Raw genomic sequence first — 6716 nt, 5'->3', positions numbered from 1 at the left:
CAGGCCGCGCGCGGGCCGATCCGCGCAGCTGGAGGAGAGAGAGTTAATCCTGTTTACGCATTACAATCCCCTTCAGCGGGGGAAGCGGACATTTAGACTCCTCCTAGGGCGGCGCGGGGCGGGCGGAGGGGAGGATGGGGAGGGACGGGGTAGGTCCCGGGTTTAAGAGGCACTACATCCAGCCGCAGGACCTCGGAATCTGGATATCCCCGAGCACAGCGAAGGGCTGTGGACACCGTTGCTAGCGAATCTGGCCCCAGCCAGGCAGGAGGAGGCTGAGGGGCCAAAGCGGGGCAGGAAACCGTTAGCTAGTGATTTTAATCTCAGGAAACATATCTTTCCAAAGTTTAGGGGACAAGGCTGAGGATACACGCAATTCCATCTAATGTGGACTGCAAACCATTCTGGATTAGGAATGCGCTCAAAAAAAAAAAAAAAAAAAAAGAAAGAAAAGAAAAAGAAAATAACCAATACATATTCAAGGAGCCGCATCTTCTCTTGGGTGTGTATTTCCATTATGCATGTCCTTGTCTCAAGAATGACACCGTGTAATGAATCACATACATTTACACTGATCTTGTAGGATGAGCTATTATAGCCCTGTCAAAGGAATTGGCATGAGTCTAAGGCATGGTGATGGTGGCCAACAGGAGGGATCAGTAAAAAGATTATTGGCAGGGCATCCGGTGCGATACCCGCAGAGTTCAGATTTGCATATTAAGCGTGCAGAAGTCGGTTGACAGCTCAGATTTTGGAGGCAAGGGGAGACCAAGGGTGTTATGGCTCCACTGGGAATGGCTTCAGATAGCGGGGAATGATCACCTGCTTCAGCACCACCTCGTGGATAGTACCAGGGCCGCGGAGCACACCTGGGGAATGGAGAAGCAGGTTAGTGAGGACGAAGGGGCGAGATGAATCCGTTGGGTGGTTTTTGCTCACTCACGGTAGCAATACTTTTCTTTAAAAATAGCTCCATCTCGAAGGTGTTTTGTTTCCTACATTCTACAAATAAAAGTCAGCTTTTTTTTTTTTTTTAAAGGAACAAACCTGGTCATCTAAAAAAAATCAGCTTTAATTATCATTTCAGAATTGTCTGCAATATTCCCCACACTACTGTTTGAAGGGTATTAAATTCTGTAGAGCTGCAGAATTGGGTATGGTCATTTGTTTCCCTGACACTGGATAGATTTGCCCATCACACCACAGTTACTAACATTGCTGCTACTTTCCTTCTAAAAATACAGATATATATCCATATATATTAATTTGTTTAAAAAAGTGAAAATGAAAGTGTTAGTCCCTCAGTCGTGTCTGACTGTGACCCCATGGATTGTAGCCCGCCAGACTCCTCTGTCTATGAAATTTTCTAGGCAAGAATACTGGAGTGGGTAGCCATTCCCTTTGCTAGGGGATTTTCCCCTCCCAGGGATTGAACCAGGATCTGCTGCATTGCAGGCAGATTCTTTACCATCTGAGGAACCAGGGAACCCATATGCTTCTTATATGTAGTGCATTTTGGTTCCCTAAGAAGATTTTGGCAAAGAATCTTTGCCTCTTCAGATTTCCCAATAGTGCTACCATACTGTCTTCAGCAAAAGGACTCTTTTAAGTTTTTGTTAATTTAACCAACTTGTTCAGACTTCACTAGAAGGGAGTGAGTAATGCTGGAGGAAATGGTTTGAAAATATTCCTGGCAGCAGAAGCAGTTGGTGCAGTGATTAAGCCCAGAATCACTATAATCAGACTTCTTAAAATCCACACTCTACCACTTTGCTAGTTATGTAAACTTGTATAAGTTTCATTACCTCTTGAAAATGGTTTTCTGATCTGTAAAACAAGGGAGGGGGAAGTAGATGCTTTCTCTCTGATGTGGTTGTTGTGAGGATCAAATGAGATAATGCACGTTCCAGTGCTGAATCTAATATTAACAACTGTTATTAGGTGGAAATGCAAATAGTCACTATTTGGGCTTCCTGGGTAGCTCGAACAGTAAAGAATCTGTCTGCAATGATGGAGACCCTGGTTCAATCCTTGGTTTGGGAAGATCCCCTGAAGATGGGTATGGCAAACCACTCCAGTATTCTTGCTTGGAGAATTTCATGGACAGATGAGCCTGGTGGGCTACAGTCCTTGGTGTCGCAAAGAGTCAGACATGACTGAGTGACTAACACACACACACAAGGATGCTCACCATCTCTAGTAGAAGAGTCAGAAGAATGCAGATTGAATCAGTAATAAAAAACTATTTGGCCTATCAGTAGGAAAAATTTAAAAATTTTTTAAAATTTAAAATTTAAAAAATTTTACATTCAGTGTTGGTAAAGATGTGGGGAAGTCAGGCCTCCTAGTAGTAATCTGATGAATTTATTCCAACTTTATTAAACCACCAGTTCAGTTCAGTTGCTCAGTCATGTCTGATTCTTTGTGACCCCATGAATCGCAGCACGCCAGGCCTCCCTATCCATCACCAACTTCAGGAGTTTACTCAGTCTCATGTCCATCAAGTCGGTGATGCCATCCAACCATCTCATCCTCTGTCATCCCCTTCTCCTCCTTCCCCCAATCCCTCCCAGCATCGGGGTCTTTTCCAATGAGTCAGCTCTTCGCATGAGGTGGCCAAAGTATTGGAGTTTCAGCTTCAGCATCAGTCCTTCCAACGAACACCCAGGACTGATCTCCTTTAGGATGGACTGATTGGATCTCCTTGCAGTCCAGGGGACTCTCAAGAGTCTTCTGCAACACCACAGTTGAAAAGCATCAATTCTTCGGTGCTCAACTTTCTTCACAGTCTAACTCTCACATCCATACATGACCACTGGAAAAACCATAACCTTGACTAGATGGACCTTTGTTGGCAAAGTAATGTCTCTGCTTTTTAATATGGTGTCCAAGTTGGTCATAACTTTCCTTCCAAGGAGTAACTGTCTTTTAATTTCATGACTGCAATCACCATCTGCAGTGATTTTGGAGCCCAAAAAAATAAAGTCTGACACTGTTTCCACTGTCTCCCCATCTATTTGCCATGAAGTGATGGGACCAGATGCCATATCTTAGTTTTCTGAATGTTGAGCTTTAAGCCAACTTTTTCAGTCTCCTCTTTCACTTTCATCAAGAGGCTCTTTAGTTCCTCTTCACTTTCTGCCATAAGGGTGGTGTCATCTGTATATCTGAGGTTATTGACATTTCTCCCAGCAATCTTGATTCCAGCTTGTGCTTCTTCCAGCCCAGCGTTTTTCATGATGTACTCTGCATATAAGTTAAATTAGCAGGGTGACAATATACAGCCTTGATGTACTCCTTTTCCTATTTGGAACCAGTCTGTTGTTCCATTTCCATTTCTAACTGTTTCTTCCCGACCTGCATACAGGTTTCTCAAGAGGCAGGTCAGGTGGTCTGGTATGCCCATCTGTTTCAGAATTTTCCACAGTTTACTGTGATCCACACAGTCAAAGGCTTTGACATAGTCAATAAAGCAGAAGTAGATGTTTTTCTGGATATGTATATATAGAGTTAGAAATCCTACTTTAAAAAACCTATCCTTCAAAAGAATTAAAGGCATCATTATATAGTATATAATTGGATATATGTAATTGTTGTTGTGTTATGGGTGCTTATTGCAGCTCTGATTGTGAAAATCAAAACCAAGCATAAATTGAATGTTAACCAATGAATAAATGGCTGAAAAAACTTCTCATATACCCATACTATAGAATTTATGCCACTGTTAAAATAACAAATTGCTTGTTGTATTGGCAAACATATGTTTAGAACTATTAATGATAAAGATGGGGCAGCTACACGTGGCAAACTGTGGAAGCCTGAGGGCATGCATTTTTACCTAGGGCTCCCCAGGTGGCACTATGGTAAAAAATCCTCCTGCAATGAAGAAGACACAGGAGACACAGGAGATGTGGGTTTGATCCCTGGATCGGGAAGATCCCCTGGGGAAGGAAATGGCAACCCATCCCAGTATTCTTGCCTGGAAAATCCCATGGACAGAGAAGCCTGGTGGACTATACAGTCCATGGGGTTGCAAAGGGTCGGACACAACTGAGTGACTAAAGCTAAGTTCTCTGTTGTATCCCCAGAATGCCCAGAACAGTGCCCGGCACATTGTAGGTACTCTGTATTTGTTGAATTGAATTTCTGCCTTATTTTAAACATGTCCTTATATGTTTTTTCCATATCTTGAAAAGTAATTATATCCATATGGTTTGTGTAGAATAATAAAGAGAAAAAAATCTAATTTCAAATAACATCTATAGTATGATACTATTTAAAAACACTAAAAAACCCACAAATTTATATATGCTTTTATTAGCATATTAAAAAATTAGAGGGTATACAGCAAACTTATTGTTAGCTACTTTGGTGGGTGGGGCTGGGTAGAAGATAATAACTTTTTGGAACTGTTTGAAAGTCTTTTTCAAGTTTCACTTTTTTTCTTAACTTTTTGTTCAACAGCCCCACGGTCTCTAGCCAGTTTCCACCTAGGTATTGAAGAGGGTGTTGAACATGGAGTAAGAGTCCTTCAGTTTGAATCTGGCTCAGTCACTAACTGGTTTCTTTTACACAAGGCACTTCAATCTTTGCATTTCATTTTTCATTTTTTGCAAGATGGGAATTAAAACACTTCCTTCCCAATGTCATGAAAATTAAATGAGAAAAGTGAAAGCATTTGAAAAAATAAATTACTTTCCAAATATGAGGTGTTACAAATGCTGGGCAACTTGCATTAGGAATAACATTTGTAGAACAATAAAATGCAACTTCTTAAGATAGAATTAATAAATGTCAAAGTAATAGGAAAATTTCTCGTCGTTGATATAAACGTGCAAAGAATGTGGGAATGGAGTTTAATGGGTGTGTTTGTATCTCAGTTCTGCTGATTACAAGCTGGCTGACCTTGAACAAACTAAGGTATTTAGCCTATCAGAACCCCCTTATTTTAAAAAATCATTTGTTCAATGATAGAATCAAGTAAGAATATATAAAACCCACAAGAATATCAGTCACATATAGAAACTCAATAAATTATAGCTATTTTTTTTGTCTGAAACAAAACTATAGTTTTAAGTTGTCTAGTGTTACTACCTCAAACTGATGACCTTAAACGTTTATCAACAAGGCAACCAGTATTACCATTTTTTTGAAACATAAACAGGAGCCTGTTGGGCTATAGTCCATGGGGTCGCAAAGAGTCAAACAGTACTTAGCAACTAAACAACAACAATAACTAAACTAAACAATAACAAATATAGTTCTGTGGCATTAAGCACATTCATTGTTCGTGCAACCATCACCCACATCCATCTCCAGAATGTTTTCATCTTCTCCAGTTCAAACTTTCTTACTCTGTGAAGGCACAGAACAATGGCAAAGTGTCTGGCTAAAACACAGCATTATACATTGTATCTGATTGGTAAGAGGTTTAGGGCTGGGCATATTTTACTTATTAATAGATGCCTTTTAGCATGCAGGTGTTATGGCAATTTTAATAATTTTTGTCACAAATATAATACTGTTTTTTCAAATTCACTTTAGCTGAAAACCACATGATGCACCAGCAGATAATTATATTTATACACTCTCTTACACAATTCTCTACTTTTTTCTTTTTAATATGCCTTGTGTTTCTTATTCTTTTATTTATATCACAATACAACACCTGAGTTAGTTAGGTTTCATTTGCAAGCGGTTGCAAGTAAAGTAACTCTGTTCTAACTAGTGTAGGGAAAGCTGGGTATATTATGTAACAAAATGAAGAGTGGATGAAGCCGTATGTAGTAGACGGAGAGGCTCAGCTGAACCTCAGGAATCATTGGAACTAGAATTTTTAGAACTGAATGCTTGGAGAGAGAATCAGTTCCCCCAGTAAAGGGTGCTGTTTCCCAAAGAAGGACCAGGGAAGGTACTGCACAGGCTTCTGAGTGTAGTGCCGCCTTCTGTTGCGGAGCACGGGCTCCAGGGTGTGAGGGCTCAGTAGTTGCCATGCCTGGGCTTAGTTGCCTCCGCCATCCCCCACCCCCTGCGATGTGAGATCTTCCCAGACCAGGGATGGAACCATGTCCCCTGCATTGGCAGGCGGATTCTTAACCACTGAACCTCCAGGGAAGCCCTTTTAAAGACCTCTTGATGTTTGTTCTGAATTTAGAGCTCTCTGATTAATTAAGAAACACATTGAACAAGGGAAGTTAGAACAACTGGCTGTTTCCCACCTTCCACCCCTTGTCTCTCGTTGCCTCCTGCACACACATCTTACACGCTCAGGACTAACAAACCCCTTTACAATGAAGCAGAATGCACAATCCCAGTCACTTTCTAAATGTATAGAAGGTGTTTATGAACATTCCACTGCGCTGAAGCCACAAAATACAGTAAGATGATTTCCTGCTAATGACAACGGGCCTGGCTCCAAGCTTCTGTCAGGATCATGTGATTGACTTGGCAGAGCGAGTATTATTTTCTTGCTTTTCCTGCCTTATGTTTTACAAAATGTCATCTTGAACAATCACAGGACCTTTAATACTGACAAGTAAGAAGCAATAAACAGTGGAATAGATTGTGCATTATAAAGGAAAATCAGGTGACTGATCAAAAAATAAAGCACAGTTCTCAAAGACAAAATTTATTGTGTGCAAAGAAACTGAAAAGGGTGACTGAGGAAAGCTGGAGATTTATAGAGCAGGTTAAGAAGCAGTGACTAAATTTCTTAT

Source organism: Muntiacus reevesi, chromosome 3 (assembly GCF_963930625.1).
Source record: "Muntiacus reevesi chromosome 3, mMunRee1.1, whole genome shotgun sequence".
Classification (NCBI taxonomy): domain Eukaryota; kingdom Metazoa; phylum Chordata; class Mammalia; order Artiodactyla; family Cervidae; genus Muntiacus; species Muntiacus reevesi.
This window is presented reverse-complemented; position numbering follows the sequence as displayed.